This window comes from Lontra canadensis, unplaced genomic scaffold, assembly GCF_010015895.1.
Source record: "Lontra canadensis isolate GAN:19392208 unplaced genomic scaffold, GSC_riverotter_1.0 scaffold1, whole genome shotgun sequence".
Classification (NCBI taxonomy): Eukaryota; Metazoa; Chordata; class Mammalia; order Carnivora; family Mustelidae; genus Lontra; species Lontra canadensis.
The window spans coordinates 111705431-111726819 of NW_022630995.1; the positions used below are offsets into that span (position 1 = coordinate 111705431).

Below are 21389 nucleotides of genomic sequence, written 5' to 3' on the forward strand. Positions count from 1 at the left end.
AATTTCATTTTAACTTATCTGTATATGCATATATGTTTACTTCAGAACATATTTAAAACTGGGTCAAATATAAATTATAAGTATGTATCAAGATATAACATATATAGAAAAAAAAAGTTAATAAGTCTTAATTTTCTTTCTCTTTTTTTAAAAGTAATCTCCATCGCCAATGTGGGACTTGAACTCACAACCCTGAGATCAAGGGTAGCATGCTCTACTGACAGAACCAGCTAGATACCCCCTAATAAGTCTTAACTCTTAATAAGTCTTAATAAGAGTTAAGATATCTTAGTGATCTCATAATGCCAATCTCTGAAGGCAAGAGATTAGAAAGAAAATCGAAAGTAAATTCAGATGGAATCAAGATAAAATAAATTTTATTTGAGAAGGCCAGTTAATATGATTGGTCCAGGCATTATTCTAGATTTTAGGCATTGTAGGTATAATATTCTCTCTCTATATATATTATTATAATCTGTTTTGCGAGTTTTTTTTAAAAGAATCGAAAACAAAGTTACATGAGAAGTACCTCCATGTTATTAACTGGCCAGCTAATGAAGGCTGACAAAGGGCAAGTTTAGAAGTACTATACAAATGACATGCATATAAACAGCAAATAAATGGATTATGATTAATTGTAAGCCAACCAGTACATACAAAATAAATTAGTAATAATCAGGGACATTATTTTCAAGCATAAGACAGGTTATACGATTTCAAATGAATTTGAAAGGTAGCATCAGGGATGAATGCTTCTTAGGCCATAACTGACTGAGAGGTTGAAGTTTCAGTAAAAATCATAGAACCTACTCATATTTGTGAATTCAACATTTATAAAAGCAAGATGAATTTATAGTTATACTTTCAATGGATTTAGGCAAAAACACTGGTCAAAAGTTTGCCGCTTCAGAGTAGGAAATAAGACCATTACTGATTTATATAAGCAAATAGGAATTCACTTTTTAAAAAAGATTTTGTCTAAAAGTTTGGCTCATTTAGCATTTAAAATCAAAATATGGAGAATATCTTAAGGTATACAGAATTGAATTTTATGTTTAGATTACAGTAATTTAAAATGATCAAATAAATGCAACAATTTACATAAATCTATCATAAGAACTATAAAGTTTAAGTATAGAAGCTGAGATGAGAGAATTCAGTTTAAAGTATTATATTGCTGTCACATATGAAAATCGCCTATTTTAATTTTCATATTTAAAAAGAAAAACTCTGGAGTCATATATAAATTGTTATTTATCATATAAATTTGCTTTAGTACATATTCTGTGATTTCTTCAAACCAACTATGTTACTTCCTATTAACCTCTATTAGTAAGAACACAAACTAAGCAAGTACTAGAAACAATTATTATATAAACAAATGTATTACTTTTATTAGTATTTGGTATCATCTATCCTGTTATATATATAAGCAAGAATGACTGAAAACTCTCTATAAAATCAAAATAGGAATCCTCAAAAATTGCAATCAGAAAACCATGTAATATTAAACCTGAAAGGTAATCTAGAAATTAGGTAGTCCAGGGCTGGAAAATCATCTTTAAATGCTATGCTATCTGTGACTGGGTTGGTAAGCTGGCATTCTGGAACACTAGTTTGAGAAAGATTTTGAGACTCAAAAAGAAAGATTACCAAAATCACGGTGTTAGGTTTCTCATAGGAAGAGACTAGGAGAAGTAGTAGCCTGCAAGTCTTAGACATGTATCCCATATAGTGTTCAACCTTCTGTTGTTCACGGTTGTCAAGAAAACATAGGGTACCCCCTTAAAATAAATAGAAGATCCAAGACTCTAACTCATCATCCAAAATGCTTTTTGCCATAGTAAGTGAATGATACTGGTAACCTTAAAATCTTGTGTGGTAAAGAAAAGATAGACTGGTCTCCATAGGCAAAAGCTCAATTGGAGATTGTCTATTTTCAAGTTTGGTAAAAAGAGGTTGATCCACTAAGAAGAAAAGGAAGAGCCCATATGCCTAAAATGAATTGAAACTGGTTGACCCAAAACACAATGCTGATTGGGCACATATACGAATGGGTCTACAAAGCAACCTATCAAGGAGATATTTGACACCCATTTTGCCCCATTTTACCAATGTAAATGTTGGCTGAAGAAGAGAAGATACATGTTTATATGCTCTGGAGGTTGACCCTTTATAGGGCCCTATATGATTAGCATAAAAAAAGAGATTATAACTCATGGCAGCAGAAGAGATACTTGAGGAAATGAAGGGCTACACCAAAAACAGAAACAAAGATTAGTGAGGCAATCTATATTTTGCTACAAGAATTCCACATATTGACTGTTTGGAAACCACATTATTTAGACGTTTAGTTCCATACAATGCATTCTTCAGTTCTTAGATAGTGTGAAACTGAATATGAAAGACCAGAGTGTGTTTTTTATGGGTATCCACCACCCTTTTATTGTAAGAATCTAAAACAAAGACTTCTCAATAGCATATTTCTTTCCAACTATTATTTCAACTCCTGTGATTTATTTATTTTACGTATACATGGACATACACACTTTGAAACATAGAGTATATTGAACCTCTTGCTGGTTTTGTGACTCCAGCTATCTGCGACTTGAACACTATTGAAGGTGTTTGAAGCATGTACTAATTGCTGGAAGCACCCTTTTTTTCCCCCTCCCTCTCTTCCTTCCTTCCTTTCCTCCTCCTCCACTCCCCACCCTTCTTCTTTTAATAGCAAGTACAATTAGCAACGCTTTCACCCATTTGGGTCACTCAGCAGCTACGAAAATGAAGTTCTCTGTATAAATGTGTAAATTTAAGTTAAATGATGTTCATGTACACTCTTTTTTTTTTAAATCTCTGTAACTAATCAGTTTGAGTCTTACTTTTCTTATTAAATAAAATGGGATTAAAAGTAAAATCTATAAAGGGTCTTGAAATCGGTTACCCATTACTGAATTCTCAAGGAGAACTCAGTGAAATATTTTTAGATAACACCACCTTTTTGAATACATTTATTCTCGGTGATATATTTTCTAACTCATTTGTATTGACCAATTTGTCCTGATATAACCTCTTTCAGTGATTTTAAATCACATCAGGACCTTAGCACATTCCATTCATACATTTGTTCTACAACAGACATTTATCAACTTTTAACCATGAGCCAGGAACTTCTTTGGAGATCAGAGAGTGCACAGACAGATTCTATCCTCAAAGATCTCCCAATCTATTCACCATAGTGTTTTCAAAATCTCTGAATTCTGTATCAGAATTCAAAATCAGAATTCAAAGGAGATTTTTAAAAAATATGGATGACTAAGTCTACTCCTAGAAGTCCTACTTTATTCATCACAGGCTAGTGGTCATGTATTTGCATTATGATGTATTATCTGAGTAGTTCTGATGTGTGACCCTTTTGGGAAAACATGAGTCTGGTGGACTGTAACTGCAATATTCTTTACTGTGACTGTTGCAGAACATCTAATATTTATTGACTTTCTCTTACTTTTTTTTTTTTTTAACAGTGATATTGTTGACAATATGACCATAACTGGGAAGTGGAATTTCCCTATTTTCCTAATTCTTTTAATTCACAAGTGGGGGTGAGGTATAAGAAAAGAAGTACACAGAGTTAATAAGAATTATTGTACCCCAAAAGGTGATCCTTGTCTCCATTTTATTTCTAATAATAAACTAAGATTTATTCTTGGAATGAGTCTTCACTCTTTCAAGTTCCTCCAATTCAAATATAAAGTACCAAATTTCCACCATTCTAAAATGTGTGTAGCTTCTGTATTTTATCATATCTGAAATCAGGGCCTGTTTTAAAATTGATCAATACATTTAATATGCTGGATTATTTTTCTTGAAAACAATTGCTAATCAATATTGAATGTTATAATCAGTGAACTTTTAGAAATGAGAAAATAAGGTAAGCTTCCATGGCAGATGAGAAAGATGTGTATTCTTTCTACAAAAGCTGAATTTAACTTCTTTTTTTCTCTTTAATTCATTAATAAGTCACAAGCCCAGTGTTGATAATTGCTTTCTTCTCTTTTTGAACCACCAAAAAGCATCTGACATTTGTTTTCATACTTGTAAGAATATAGTAACACAAAACATTCAGCCTATACAGACATTTAACATTATTTGCAAATATGACTTTTAGCAACCATCTGAGAGGTGGCTATAAAAAAATAGAGTTTATTTGACACATCATCAAGTAGTTTGCCAAAAACATAATAATTTGGAACAAATTCTTCTAAATAAAGATGGTCTTTCTATGTAAATAGTGTTACAAGGTCCAACTCAATCATAATTATCTACTTAGGAATTGAAACTACAGGAAAAAATCATTTAATTATAATTAAAACATTAGGACTTAATTTCTTCTTTAAAGGAATATAAATGGCTAAAATGGTTGATTACCAGCCATCCAATGAGTTCAACTGGATAATTTTCAGTCGACTACCTTTTTATTCACTTAGAGCTAGCATAAATCTCTCATTTGTGATCTAAGCCTGACATGGACTAAACATTTAACCTAGCACCTATTATATGTCATTGTATTTTTCCATATACATTTCATAACAACTCTATGCATAAGAGCTATTATTATTGTCATTTTCAAGTAAGAAACTGGTTAAGTGAACTTGAACGCATTCTCCAAATTCACATGATTATTAAGAAGCAGAGTTGAGATTCACATCTAGCACAGACTTTAATCCTGGGCCACAGAGAACTAAAAACTCAGTTTTCAAACACAAAGTCACATATAAGAAGGTGTAAGTCACTTAACTTACTGTAAGATTCAGGATATTTCAGCCTCCTGGATGTAAAAGAGAAAAGAATAATTACGATACCATTTTCTCTTTTTCCCTTTGTGTTTGGGGTTAAGGGATTAATCCTATGTTTCAGCTCCAAATAGAAAGAGTATATACAGAAAATTTAACAAGGGTGAAACAAACTATTAAGAAGAATTTACACAGTATTGAGTATAGTTTCAATCAATCCCTAAAGTGATTCCTCCAACACCGATGTGATAAAAATGATAAAAAAATAATGACATAATATTTTAAAAAATGAGAAAATATCTCTTTATCTTTGTATAGTGGTTTGGATTTTATAAAATGTTTTTATTTGCACTTGATTACTTTACCAGTACATGGCTGTATTTGATAAAATCCCTATCCTCATTTATTTAACACTAATTTGAGGCTCATTCTTACATTTCCAGTAAGCAGTGGAGAGAGGGCTGGAATTTGGATTTTTATGTTTACAACCTTCCAACTACATATTTTCATAGGCTTCTATTTATGGAAATTCCAATTAGTCTCCTCCCTTTTAGTGTCAGTAACAATTCTGCAATGAACACACCTATGTACGTATACATCTATATGTTACAAATATAAAATACACATACTGTATCAGGCAAGAGCCTGGAACTTAGGACGCAGGGTAGTCAAAAATAGGCCAATATACAATGGGAGAGGCAAACATATTCGAATGAATGTATAATGATATCCTGAGTAGTTGCTAGGCCAACAAGGGTCATTATTCTGACAGCCCAAAGCACTTTTCCTAAACTGTGGGTTGGGAAAGCCTTTTGTGCAGAAGTGAATCTGGAGCTTCATTCTGAAGGATAAGTAAGAACTAATTAGGTGAAGAGACGTTACTTTGATGGAAAAGGGTGAAGAAAATACTTCCAAACAGAAGAAAGAGAATGTGCAAAGATTCTGTGGCAGAAAGAGCATGGGCTACTGGAGGGCGAAAAGAGCTAGGTAGCTGGAGTGCAGAGAGCATGCTAGAGAATGCAGGGGCGGTCCGGAAGTAGGAACCCTGCCCGGGTTTGTTTGTATTGTGGTCATTTGAGGGAGAGCTTTACATATTTTCAGTACCAACCCCTTATCTGGTGTTTGTATGTTAAATAACTGCCTTGACCTCTTCTTGTAATTTAAATTTATGTATAATTTATACAGCTCTTAATAAGTTTTAAAATTATTATGTAATCAGATTTGTCAGTCTTTTACTGTCAGATATATTTTCCTTCACCCATGTTTAAAAAGGTTTTTCCCCACAGCCTCCAGACTTACGATTAGTTTATCTAAAACAACATTTTCCCTATCCTATACCGTGCAGCTGATCATCAGCTGATGAAAGATACAGTAATAAGAATTTGGGAAACTAGATGAGCACGAATGTTGTTGTAGTTGATCTGGGTGATATCTGATCTTTACCTGCATAATCCCAGCCAGCAAAGTGTGAGGATTAAACATTATTGTGACAAGAATGATGATCCATATCATTCTATATGTTTGTCTTCAAAAGTTTTTCCATCATTTGATGGAAATTCTAGTTATTAAACTTATTATTCTTTTATAATATGGCACATCTTGGAATTAGAACTGATTCTTCCAAGACGAGTGACAGAATATTTAATGTACTCTAGCAAATTATATCTTGTAAAAGTAAGAGTAAGATCATGGTAGAAAAAGATAAGAGGATGTGTGTGTTTATGTTTGTGTAAGAGGAAGACAGAATGACAAAGCAAAAACAGAAATAGAATGCTCCTGAAGTTACTGCCATTTACCCACAATATCAAAGCCAAAACTCAGAAGTCATCTTCAATTATTCCTCTCTCTTGGACTCCATACTCCTTCACATCAAACTTTGGTTGACTCGTATTGTTAATTCCACCTCCTAAGTATTTCTCAAAACTATTCTCTTCTTGAAATAGTCACTGTCAGTCTTTACTCTATATCACTACTAACCCAATTACTGAAATCTGTCTCCCAGCTGGTATAATCATCCTAGCCACCGCCCCCCGCCAAGCTTAAACGTTCTCCAGTCTTCTACATTGTAAACAAGGATATCTATTTTTTTAAATTCTTATTATGTTATTTCTGTGTTTTAAAGGCCATTAATAAAATACTGACACAATATTACAGAATGGTGGCACCAAAGAAAAATGACAAATCAATGTTAATATAGGATCCTGAATAAGATCCTGGAACAGGAAAAAAAAAAAAGGTATTAAAGAAATTGGTGAATTTTAATAAGGTTTATAGTTCAGTTAATGATATTGAACCAATGTTAACTGACTATGCTTGATAATTATAGTATGGTTATGTAAGATGCTAATATTAGGAGAAGTGGGGTGGGGAATATGAGGAAACTCTGCACTATTTTTGCAATTGTTCTATAGATCTAAAACTACTTCAAAATTAGAAGTTGAAAACAGATAAAACTACCAATAACTTCCAAATTTTGTCAGAAAAAAGCCTAAACTCTCAGTGTGGCACACAAAACCCTTAATGTCTTAGTCCCAGTCTTGTCTTGTCTTTTCTTTTTTCTTTTCTTTTTCTTTCTTTCTTTTTTTTTTTTTTTTTTTAAGATTTTATTTATTTATTTGACAGAGAGAGACACAGCAAGAGAGGAAACACAGCAGGGGGAGTGGGGGAGGGAGAAGCAAAGTCCCCTCCAGGCAGGAAGCCTGATGAGGAACTCCAGTCCCAGGACTCTGGGATCATGACCTGAGCTGAAGGCAGATGCTTAACAACTGAGCCATCCAGGCGCCCCACCCAGCCTACATTTTCATGCTTACTTCCATCTCCCATCCCTTGCCACCACAGCTTTCGCCATTCCACATGCTTCCTTACCACCATGCTATTTATGTTTGCATTATATTATTTTGTCAATGGCCTAGTGCTTATACAAAGTATTATTTTTTGACATCTTAACAATACTGCTTCTTCTGGTTCCTGACTGTGGTATATACCTTCATTTAACATAGTCTTTTTAAAATTTTAAAAATTTTTAAACAGTATTTTGTAGTATTTGGTGAATTAGATTTTTCACTTCTTTTGTCATATTTATTACTAAGGATTTTATGTATGTATATTCTGTTGTAAATAGTACTTTTTTATTTTAATTTCCAATTTTTACTGCTAGAATATAGAAATACATCAGATTATTGCATATTGATTTTGTGTTATGAATCTCATTAAACGCACTTGTTAGTTCTAGTGTCCTTTTTTTTGTAGATTCTATAGTATTGTCTACATAGACAATCACATCATTTTCAAAAGAAAAAAAAAAGGCAGTTGCAACTCTTCCTTTCCAATCTGCATGACTTTTATTTCCTTTCATACCTTATAACACTGTCAAGTACAGTACAATGCTGAATAGACATGATAAGAGCAGCCAGCCTTCCCTTGTTCCTGATCTTAGAGGGAAAACATTCAATCTTTGACAATTAAGTATGACCTATCTGTAATTTTATTTTATTTTATTTTATTTTTTACCAGGTTGTATATGAAGTTGAGAAAGTTCCCTTCTATCCCTAGTTTGCTGAGAGTTTTTGTCAGGGATGGATACTGAATTTTGTCAAAGGTTTTCTGCATCTATGGAAATGGTCACATGGATTTTTCTTCTTGGTCTTCTCATATGAAAATTTAATTGATTGTTTATGAATGTTAAAACGTCCTTGCAAAGTTAATGCTGCCCTCAGTAAATGAGTTGGAAGGCAGTCAAATTTACTCAGTTTTCTGGAAAGGTCTGCACATAGTTAGTGTTATTTCTCCCTTAAGTCTTTGGTAGAACTCACCAGTCAGACTTTTTGGGCATGGAATTTCAGCTGTGAGAAGGTTTTTAACTATAAAAACACTTTTATAAATAGAAACAAGGATATTTGGCTTATTTAAATTCTTCTGCGTGAACTTTAGTAGTTTGTATCCTCCAAGGAATTTGTCCCTTTCATCTAAATTGCCAAATTTATTGGCATACAGGTGCTCATGATAACGCCTTGTAATTCTTTTAATATCAGCAGAATCTGTAATGATGTTGCCTCTCACCTTGATACTGGTAATTTGTATCGTCTGTTGTTCCTAATCAGTCTGGCTAGAGGCTTATCAATTTTATTCACTTTCTCAAAGAAAGAGCTTTTGGTTTCATTGATTTTTGTTACTGTTTTTTATGTTGTTTGTTAGTTTCCTATTTCATTGATTTCCACTCTGCTCTTTGTAATTTCCTTTCTTCTGCTTAATTTTAGTTTACTTCACTCTTATTTTTTTAAGGCAGAAGCTGTGATCATCAAATTTAGATCTTAATATTTTCTAATATACTTAGTCCTATAAATTCCCCTTTAAGTACTTTGCTTTAGTTTACTCTTTTTCTGCTAAACTTTACCTATTATTTATTTATGTTATTCACCTACCTGGCAGGCATAGTTAACCATAGTTATTTTTGTAGTTTTTGTTTGATAGTTCCAACATCTGGGATACAGCTCAGTCTATTTTTGTCATGTTTTAAAAAATGATTTTTTTTTCTTGCATTTTTGTGTGTGCCTCATTATTTTAGACAGACTTTTGGCTAGCAAAAATTGAGGTAAATAGAATACATTGGTTCATTTTTCCTCCTATCAGGCTGCCAGCGTGTGGGTGAGTTAATCTAGTCAGGAACTGATCTGGATATGCGGTGTCTTTGCTGCTGACATCGCTATGTGCAAGGCACCATAAGCTTCAAACTCCTCTTGCAGCGGGTTGCTGTTACTCTGTATTTAGAATGGGGCCTGGGTTCCCAGATTTTCTTCAGGGTTCTGCACCTGCCTTTGTTTTCGAGAGCTCCTTCTCAAACATACCGCAGTGGAATCCCTTGTGTCCTGGACCCAGCCCCTGTGGTAGACGGCCGGTTACTCAGCAGTAGGTCTCTGTTGGCCTGGTCCACAGCCGCAGCCTCAGCCAGCCCTTGTGAAGCTGGCCTCGAAGGTAGACCTTCCCCATGTTGCTGCCCCACATTTCTGATAGATAAATACTACTTTTTATCTTTGATGGTGGGTCAAGAGAGAGTTTTCTGCTTCCCTGAATGAGCAGACCTCTGCTTGATATTTGTAAAAGATCCTGGATCCAAGATGTTTTTTATGGGTAGAGAGGTAGCAAGCTCCTGCTTTGACCAGTGCACCAATAGCAATGGATCATAGCAAGCACCCCCGGTTTTTTTTGTCTTTTACTCAACACCTTAAGACTTTTCCTTTGTTGGTGATAAAGGCTAGATAAGTGACAGAGATACTGTACCTGCCTCCCTACAGCCAGCCAGCTAGCCTACAGCCTGCCTTCAGAACTGAGGGGAGCTGAATCTGATACCTTGCTGACCCCAACTTTCTTACTAGCACTCAATGGAGGGCCATGGCAATAATTTATAAGTGAGTATGAACTGCCCCTTGTGTCTGGGATCCCCAGCTATTCTAAACACAGTAGCTCACATGTAGCTTCTACAAATTCATAAAAATTCTAAGTGATTTCCCCCAGCCTGTGTGGAAGGTAGTAAACTCCTTCCTGTATTTTATCAAAGTCCAGACTGTTTTTGTGTTTTGCTTGTCCTTGAAGAAGCTTGCCCCTCCTTAAATTTTGGTTTCTTTGGTTACTTTGAGAAATGTTGTGGCATGAAAAAAAGTTATGATTTTGATGGTTATTTCACTTTTCCTTTTTTCCATCATTTTTATGGTGGGAACAACTATTTTTTGCACCTTTTTACATCGCAAGCAGAAGTGAAATGTCCAATCACTTTTTGATCATTCTGATAACATTCTGGAAGTGCCTACATCATGACCATTACCTCTTTACATGGCAGTCTTCTGGATTAAACACTATCTTCTCCAGTGCTGTGTTTCTAAATATCACCGTGAATGATTTTACTTAGTTTACTGATATTTTATTTCTTGATAGCAATGTCATTCAGGCACATGCATTGTAAGAAGAGAACTCATTCTCCATGGGAACTCTCTTTTCATGGTTGGTAGGCCTTCTCTAAGCTTCTACTGGCCATAATTCTGATGTAAACAATTGCCTTCAGCCTTGCTCTGTCTACTTTAGCCACAATAGTCTCATTTTTCCACTCACCCTCTTTTCTCTGTATTCCATCTGCCTGGGTACTTTTGACCCATACATACCTTCATCCTGTTCCCTCATGCTAGGTTTCTGCCCTTACAGCCCCTCATTCTATATATCCCTGCTACTATCTCATGACCTACTTTATTTTTTCTTTAACATTTATAATTATCTGACTTGACTTTATATATGTTTGTTTCTTTAATTTTACTCTTTCTTCCCCACTAAAATAGAAACTACATCAGAGCAGGAATTTTTGTCCATTTTATTCAATGCTTTATACCTAAAACCTAGACAGACACCAGTCTGTTGTAGGCATTTAATGAATATACACTGAATCAATGAATAATTGAATAAACATTATAGCTGTTTTCTCCAAATCGGATGTGGTGGAAGATAGCTTAGGTACACTACAAATGGTCTTTCAGCCTTAGTAGTTCACTTCAATGTTACTCACAGTTTACCTATTTCTCAGAAACCGTTTGCTCCTGCTGATAAAGAAGAATCCTATGTGGTGTTGACAATAGTAAGATGGGCAAAGTGAGAAGAACTGTCCTTCATAACAAAAATATTTTAGCATTTTCAGTGTGTACTATCTAGAAATACTGATACTCCTTTGTGATAGGACTAGCATATATAAGCTCCATGAAAGCAGAGATGTTATGCATCTTTTTTTTTTTTTAAGATTTTATTTGACAGAGAGAGATAGCCAGAGAGGGAACACAAGCAAGGTGAGTGGGAGAGGGAGAAGCAGGCTCCCTGCTGAGCAGGGACCCCAATACGGGACTCGATCTCAGGACTCTGGGATCATGACCCCAGCCGAAGGCAGAGGCTTAACCTACTGAACCACGTAGGCACCCCTATTGTGCATCTTTTTTAAAACTCAGATGTTCTTGGCATGTAGGAGAACTCAGTAAATATTTCTTAAAAGCATGAGGATGATAGTACATGTAATAGATTAGAACATTTAATTTGTCTTCAGAAATTATATTTTTCAGGGGTTCTTTTCCAGTAGTAATATATCAAATGCAGCCCTTTACCTCTTTAGTCTGTAAATATTCATTTTGAAAGTGCCTAAAATTTTATTTGATTAAAATCATCTTTTAATACTATGTATGTTTTAGATAATTTTAAACTAAGCGGAAGCATTCATTTTGGTTTTTAAATGAACTAAAATGGCTATTTCTATAATTCATTACAGCAAGCATTAAAACTCATATGATTTTTCTAATGTAGTATTTTCCAATTCATTGTAAAATAATTTAATTTTTTTCTCAATCTTTCATCTGTGATTTCATTTTGATCTGATTAAGACATATGGTTGGCAGCAGAAGCTAGATCATAGTTACCCATTTGTGAACCGATCACCACTATCACAATTTATGGATAATCGCATTTCACTTAGCATAAAATGCACTTGGATTTATTCTTTGCCAGGAAGTAATCTTTTACCATCTGCAGTTTGTTATTATATTCTAATTTCACTAATAATGCCTTTCAACATAGTATCAGAAGCATTTCTATTTCTGGGGGAAAAACTGTCTACATACTTTACAGAGCTATGGAACAGTGCATAAGGTCAGAAACACTATTTAATAGTTAGCTTGGCCACTGCTCGCAGCAATTTTGAAGTGAAAGGAGATAATTCCTGAAAAGTACAGCATAAGTCACGTGGACTCCTTTCTCTTCTATGTTTTTTTAAGCAGCACTATGCAAGCTGTTGAAAAGGCCTGCATTTAAATCTCTGACACTAATTCTCTTTGTGTACAATTCACTTAAACGTACAAAGATAATGTTTCTTCCAACAAAAGACATAAAATTGAAACAGTAGGCTGACATGACAAACTTTCAACCATTGACACCAGCATGAGAAAAAAAAAAAAGAGAGAGAGAGAGAGATGAAAACAACAATAACCAAAACATCCCAACCAACCAAGCCTCCCTTACTCCTGCTATTGCCTAGGAACTGTTGCTTTCAGAGAAAAACATGGGGAAATGTGTTGGCTTATAATAAAGACCTAGGTTGTATGTGAAGAATCCTGATTTGTTAGTCTTGGTTCAGATGTGAATCATTGCTGGGCCTTGGGCAAAAATCACTTTCTTTCTTCGGGTTTCAGTTTCTTCATGTATTAGAGATGGTTATTAGACTAGATGGTTTCCTGGGAGACACCATACCAACATTTCTCTCTCTCTTATTTCCGTTATTGACCAGTCTCTCCTCTAGTTGGCACATTCTAACTTAATTGTTTACATTTTGTCCTAGCAATAGAAATAGGTTTTCTATTTTTTTAAATGTCTTTATACACTTCTTTTTTGATTCATTATAAGGACATTTTTATTTTCCTGTTTTAATGTGGGGTTAGGCGCCACTGATGAATTAGTATACTCTTGCAAGCATACAATGAAAGGAGTACGATGGATTTTATCTATAGTATGGGTGTTTTAAAGTGTCCTGGTATTTTGGATTTTTTGTTTTGTTTTGTTTTTTGTTTTTCTACTCTGTAAGGGTTTATGACCCTTTCAAAGGAAAATTTATTTATTTGTAATGAAACATTTTCTTCTAATGTACTATGTAAATAGATAGATAGATAAATTGATATAAATATCTATATATACCACTGTAAACTGATTGCCTTTTCTTCCATCTCTAGCTCCCCAAAAAAGGAGAATCTGATTACTGATAATTTTTCTTTTCTTTTCTTTTTAAAGAGAAAGACAAAGAAATTAGGATCCATGTGGATTACTATCAAAGAAGCAACCTCTGGAAACAATATTTCTTATGGTAACATTTTTTTCACTAGTCTTTCTGTGAAACCCTGCTATGTTTTATAGCTCATAACACCTTCTGTGTCATACAGCCCTGAACTCTTCCCATAAATGATATCCATGAAAATTGTTTTAATGAGAGTTAGATGCTTCAGTTACAAAGAAATGTTTTACCCCAGTAGTAATAACATAATGAGAGGCTCCCTAATTTTAAAGATTTCATTTCAAAGGTGTTCTTACTGCTTTTTACCAACACAAATACTTATGAAGCAAACAGTGATCATTATACCCTATTTGCCTCATAGAGTTTTTGCTAATCATAAATGAAAACATGTTTGCAAAATTCCCTTTTCAACAGCAAAGTTATATGCTTTACTGTAATTTATATTACCCTTATTCACACAACTCTACTCTTTTACTTGGATGATCCTGAAGTATAAAGTTTGACTTAATGCATTACTAAAGATTATAATCATGCAGAGATTAAGTCTATAATCAGTGATTCAATCAACTATTAAGGACTTTGCCAAAGTAATACAAAGGCTGTGTAATGCAAGGTGTCCACGTTCTTCAGGAGTTTACAGTTGCCTTAGTCTAGGTTACTCAATATTAATCAAATATAGGCAAGATATTTATTTAAAAGAAAAAATGATTAAGTATACAAATATTATTTAAATTTAAATAAAGCACACATTTTAATGTGAGTGGGATCAATTTGGCCTGAACTACTTGAAGAATTTTTTGCTAAAGAAGCACATTAACTCTTAATTCCCTTAAAAAATGGCAGCATTTTAAAGTATTTTTTTATTGGCACATAGTCCATGCTTAAGAAATATCTGATGAAACAAAAATAAAGTAGGTCATAAATGAGAGTTAGGTTTTGATAACCGAAGAGGAAGAAGAAGGGTATCCTGGAACTTGGATGAAAAATCCAAATAAACAAGCTCTTCTTTCCATCGGGAAATACAATACAGGAAACAGACCACTGTGAGACAACCTTGCTCTAACTTGAAATAGGCTTCTATAAGTAATGTGGCAAAAGAGATCACTGAAGAGCTAACAGAACTTTAATTTCAAAAAATGTATACTATCACTAGATTCCCAGGCAACCTCATTGAGAATAGTCCATTTATATAGTATAGCAATCAGAGAATGGCTTGCTGTAGTGTTAGCTTAAGAGAAGAAATGTTAGAAAGTACTAGGAATTAGAAATGGCATAGAAGAGCAGTCATTTATGTGTCAGGCAGAGAGAACTGTTGATTAAGTAACAATTTTTCTAGACACATGTTTACCCTAGAGTAGTGATTACAATCACTCTCAGCCTCTTCAGATATTGGCCTGTTTACTGAGTGAGGACTTAATAGTAATGAGATGAAAGAAATGTAGTAAAGTTACTATGTTATTCTTCTCCATACATCTTGATACTACTGCACATTGATTTTCTGTAGCATTTATAATACAGAGAGAGAAAGGGACAGAGGGAGGGAGGGAAGGATGGAGGCAGGGAGAGAGGGAAAAAAATGGAGAAAGAACAAATACCATTTCAAAGATGTTTAGAACAGAATAAAATCTAAACTCCAGTGCATTGATTAAATGTGTGTGCTCAGAAATTAGAGTATCTGGATTTTCATTCCAGTTCTTATGCTTTTTAGCTGTATGACCTCAGGAAAGTTATTTAACTTGTATGGGTCTTATTTCCTCACCACTAAAGAGGAAATGATACTAATATACACCACTGAGGATTTTTATAGAATTAAATGAGTTAATACATTTTAGGGCAGTGCCCAACACACAGTGAGTGCTCAATAAATATTATCCAGTGCTTTTAAATTTGTATTTTTAACAGAATAAGCTTCAGGGAGGGAGGTTCTGTATTAGTATATTAGGTATGGCAGATTGGATACGGATAGACAGGAGCTTAAAAAAAAAAAAACAGAAAGAAAATGAATTGTTAAAGTAGTAGAGAAAATTTTGAATCACTATGCATGCAATGAATGAATGCTAGATACCTATTATGTGCAGATCTGTGTTTGATGCTATAATTCAAGCAAATTATGAATTCCATAAAAATTTCTTCTTGCATCTCAAGCTATAGTTATGAATTTTAGACAATTTATTCTCAAAATGTTCATATTTTATATTTCTCACATGTCTTCTTTTACTAGAGTTTTCTGAAGAAGATCAAGCTAATTTTTCAAGCTGGGGATGCCTCAGAGCCTCATGTAAGTTATGCCTGGGAGTGATTAACCACAAATAGTCACCTCTTTGGGCCCTTCCATAAATGCAATCACAGGAATCAGCTAAAATAATTAAAGCTATCAGCTTGAAATGTTCTCTCACTGTGAGTAAATAAACTTGTACAAACTGTCTATGTCCCGGAAACATCTTGCTAAGACAGTGTGATTGCACTAAAAAGAAACCAATGTCAATGAGCCACAATGACAGTTGTTTTTTTTAAAATCAGAATTTAAATGAGATCTTCTTTAAACCTAATCTCATGTTTATACCGTTTTACTATTTTCCCCTAGTAATATTGTCTTTCTTTTTTAAAAAAAAAAATTTATTTAACGGCTAGTTAACATACAGAGTAATATTAGTTTTGGTGATTCAACACTTCCACACATCACCCTGTGCTCATCACAAGTGCGCTTCTTCATCCTCACCACATATTTTAAAACTAATTTCAGATTTTCTCATGATTCTGAAAAGTCATTGAGTTCTTTCTGCATTTATCACTTACGTTAAAAATGCAAATAAAATTTACTATTATTATCTCAAAATATCTTTAAAAAATTATCACATTTTCCTTTCCCATATCTCTCCCTTTTCACTTTGTATTGAAAAACACAAATATGTGATAATCTATGTCTTATTTGATTATCATTCTTAAAATGTTACATTAACTTTGGGGATTATCATTTCCATCTATAATACAGGGAACAAAATGATTTGCTAAATCTACGACAAAAATGAATCAACTTGGAATAAGCTTATTCTTCCATTAATTCATTATAGAAATTCTTAAAACAATGATAACTAGACTAAAAATAAACTTAACTGAATGATTAAAATGAAGTGTCTTAAAAGAATGTTAATGTATTTAGAAGAGTGACACTAAAGACTTGGAGATACAGTAGAAAATGACTGGAAAATGATGTTGAAATAAAATCCTTTCAAGCTTTGAATGCGATGAACAAAAATCTTTGGTTCAGAGAAGAAAGGTCTGGAAGTCTAGAGAGACCCAATTTTTACTTAGTGATTCTCCAGGGTACTTTCTACCTTGATCCAACTACTTTAGTCTCAGCTACTCCATCCAGGTTCTGTATTTGTAGTCAGAGATACTGGACTTGGAAGGAAGAGCTTAGACAAATGCAGTTGGGTGTGGAAAGAGAAGTGTAATAAATCATAGTGCTCTGAGCTCTTGAATTTAACTAGCATAAGCCTTGGCAAGGAACTAGTGAATGCATATATAAAGTCAGCTTATATTTATTTTAAATTACAATTTTATCATAATGAAATTATGAAATTTTTGTACATTTCCAAAGCCCAAATATTATAGTGGCATATTATTATTTCAAAGTAGAAAAAGAAAATGCATAGAGAAAAATTACAAAGAAAGATGTAATTTTGATTTTATTCTCTGTAAGCAGTGATGGGAATAATATGAGAGGAAATAATATAAAAATGAGTAGTATTATACTATTTTAATATAAAAGTTATAGTATACTGTTATACACAGTATACTGTTCTACTTAATATATTAAATATGTTATATTTTTGTATGTCACATATTATTTGTGTTATTATACATATACATACATATATTACTTACATTACTTAACCTTCTGATATTGTGGGACACAGAGAAAAAAATAATTCAGTTTAATTTAAGCAAATATGTATTAAGAAGCTATACCATGGGCTTTTGTGAATAAAATGCAATTGTTACATTTAAAAATTTTACAAAGGGAAAAATGCAGCCTGGATATATAGCTTCCTAAATAAAATCCTCAAGTTTTAGTTTATTCATCTGCAAAATGGAGGTACTAATACTCATTTACAAGTGGGAAAGAGTAAAATATTTGAAAAATGCAAGCTATTAAAAGATAGTTATTTGTTGGTTTCAGAAATGCACAACCATACAATATAAAATTGTATTTATTTTTAAACAGGAAAAAAGTTTTTAGAAAAATGAACATTTTAATCTATGGTTATCACAATTGTTTTCCTAATGGAAAACCATTAGCCATATCCTAATCATCTATCAAGATCATTCTTGTATGTTTCACTCTATAAATTTGAATATATTAGTGTTTAAATTGTCTATCTGGGTAGAAAATGAGATTTGTTCACCAGGAGTTAAGAGAAATTACAGATTTGCTGCTCTGAGTAAATAATCCTAAAGTTTATTGTAAATCTTGATTGGTATAAAGTATATATCTCCTGCACATAATTCCCTATAAAATATCTATTAAGGATTAGGCTAAAGTGGGTCAAATTGTTCACTAAAACTGAATTCTTGATTTACAAAATTACTTATCAGATGTGAGTTAAAATATATATATATACTTCTTGGTGTCAATCTCTTTTAATTAAGATTAAAATGAGATCATAATTCTAAATCACAAATTCTTCTCACATGTTGAATTTTATTGTAGCACTATTTTTTTCTATTTCTCCTGTCATAAAATGAAACTTTTCTTTTTCCAAGTGAAAGGACTATCAAAATGCCAATACATCACTGCTGACAGATAAGAGCTTTGAAACACAATGCAGTTATCTCACTACAGTAACACTGGGGTTTGTTCATTTTGAATAGTAATGTCTTCAACATGATTGATAATGTTGTATTAGGAGAAACTCTTTTCCAGCAACCTGTTTCATTGATAGATACATGGAATTTTAATATGCCCTTTTAAAGATAGTGATGATCTCCATGTGAATAAAGTATGTCAGAAACAGCCACTCTATTAATATATAGCACTGACATGGAAATGACCTCCTTTTCTGAATAAGGAAAACATTTTTATACAGTCAAGTCTGTTTGTTTTCTTGAAAGAATCCAAAGATGTTAAATTGACTCTAACGCTACCTAAAGGTTTATTTAAAAATATTCATAATGGACATACATAAATTTTTATTAAAAAAAAAAAATAATTTCTCTTTTTGGTCCTGAAGTGAGTTTGACAGATTGCAGTTGCACTCTGAAGAATATGAATGAAGTGATTAGAACAATGAGTAAAATATCAGGAGGAATTAGACTCAAAGAAGATATGTGATGTTTGGGTTTTGACTGTGTTCACATCAGAGGGACTAGACCTACTGGCAAGCACCTCATATTTATCTCTAATTCTGATCTTTGGTAAATATGTTAACCGCTATTTTCAGCTTCTAGCCAAGACATTATACAAGAGGTAGAAATACATTTTTTAGGTCTGTGTATTTTTCTGAGGATAACTTCATCTATAATTGGTAGACTATTTCTTGTCTTTTTTTCTTCCTCCTTCCCTTTGTTTAGCTTCAGTAAATATAAAAAAAGAATGAAAAAAAAATAATAATCACTCCAATTTCCACTATTAGTTCAACAATTATATAATTATATTGCCAAATTGAAGGTAGGAAGTATTTTACATTTATGTATGTATGATTTAGATATTATATTAATGAAAAATCCATACACCTAAACCCTATTTTAAAAAGAAAAATACTGGACTTCTAGTTTCTGCATGAAAGTTCTGCATGAAAATTAAAAAGTAGTACTGGATTTCTGGTTTTTGCATGAAAGTAGCTTCGAAGTCACCATGCTGTTCTAACTAGGAGTAAAAAACTAGAGAATGAAAACCTAGCAATTCCTCTAGGAGCCATAAGACAGTTAGACACAGGGCAACATGCTGCCTCCAATGTTGCACAGAAAAACAAGTGAATACAGATCATCAAGTCTTACCTATCTTATCGGAGCAGAGACTCACAAATGGCAACACCAGAAACCAGTACCAGGGTAGGAAAAACTGAACTGTAATTGATAAATTGCTAAAGGCTCAGTGCAACCAACTCTGAGAGTTAAAAATTTCAGGGAGACCCTGTTATAGAGGGGCTTCCACAATAGTGAGATTTATTTCCAGGAGCTTGACCATTCTCCCCACTGTTAACATCAGAGAAAAATCTCTTTTAGCTGTTGACAAAGAGAAGAGAGAAAGAACCATTTTGAAATACACGAAACATTCTGTTCTTAAGGAAGCCTGCCATTAGGTGAAACTACTCACTAGGGTTTAATTTGTCGGGGTATTAGCAAAACCTAAATTCATCCGGGAAGAAAAATACTGAATTCCAGACATCTTAGCCATTGTGTTCCATCTAAATAGGAGAGAAAAACAAAAACAAAACAAACATTAAAACAGAAACACTTGTGAAGTTTCCAGACCAGAGGTATAGGCTCACTAAAAGACTGAGACATAATCACAGAACTATGGAACCATGGAACTAACCTCTTTCCACACTACCCCTACATTACTATTGGTCTATTGATAGCAGTTCATTTTACCCAGTATACCATGTCTGGTTATCAATGAAAAAATGCTAAGGCATACCAAAAGGCAAAAAACATACTTTGAAGACATAGAGTAAGTATTAAAACCAGTCGTGGCAGGTATGTTAGAATTATTAGGCCAGGAATTTAAAACTGTGATTAACATGCTAAGAGCTCTAACAGATAAAACAGACTGTAAGAACAGATGGGCAATGCAAGCAGAGACGCAGATTCTAAGAATCAAAATGAAATGCTAGAGATAAAAGAACAAAACTAAGCAAACAAAACAGTAACCGCAATGAAGAATGCCTTTGATAGGCTTATCAGGAGATTGGACGTGCCTGAGGAGAGATGTCTAAGCTGGAGGATGTATGTATAGAATCAGAAAACCAAAAAGCAAGGAGAAGAAAAACTGAAAACAAAACATAATGATATGTCCAGGGACTGTAGGACAACTATGGAGGGTGTAACGTAAATACAATGAGAATACTCTAAAAAGAAGAAGGAAAAAACATAAAGAGAATATTTGAAATGATAATAACTGAGAATTTCCCCCAAACTAATGTCAGACCCCAAATAAGAGATCCAGGAAACTCAGAGAACACCAAGGAGCATAAATGACAAAGACACCTGGACATTCATTTTCAAATTACAAAAAATCAAATACAAAGAAAAAAAATTCTGAAAGGAGTCAGAGGGGAAAATTACCTTAACCTGCTGAGGAACAAAGATAAGAATTACATCTGGCTTCTCAGAAACCATGCAAGCCAGAAAAGAATAGAGTATTTAAAGTATTTGTGAGGAAAAACAAACAAACAAACAAAAAACCCCTGCCAGTCATAAATTCTGTACCCTGAGAAATTATCCTTCAAAAGTGAAGAAGAAATAGACTTTAACAGATAATCAAAAATTGAGAGAATTTGTTGGCAGTACTCCTGTCTAACAAGAAATGCTAAAATAAGTTCTTCAGAGAAAAGGAAAATGATATACATCAGAAACTCAATTCTATATTTTAAAAAAAGGAAAAGAATCAAAACCAGAATGAGTGAAAGGAAAATTTAAAAAGAAAACCTTTATTTTTCTTATTCTTAATTGATCTAACAGTTTTTTTTTCAAAATAATAATAGTATTTGATCATGTGTGCTTATGTATGTATCTTACATATGTATGTGTGTATACACATATATATGCTCATGAATGCCTATAAAGGAGTA

The 21389-nt window shown here is 33.3% G+C and overlaps 1 protein-coding gene across 5 annotated transcripts in view; it reads right to left on the minus strand.

The window, feature by feature from the left end:
- GRID2 (glutamate ionotropic receptor delta type subunit 2) overlaps nucleotides 1–21389 on the minus strand; it is a 1456428-nt gene that overhangs the window by 678603 nt on the left and 756436 nt on the right. The window lies entirely within an intron of this gene.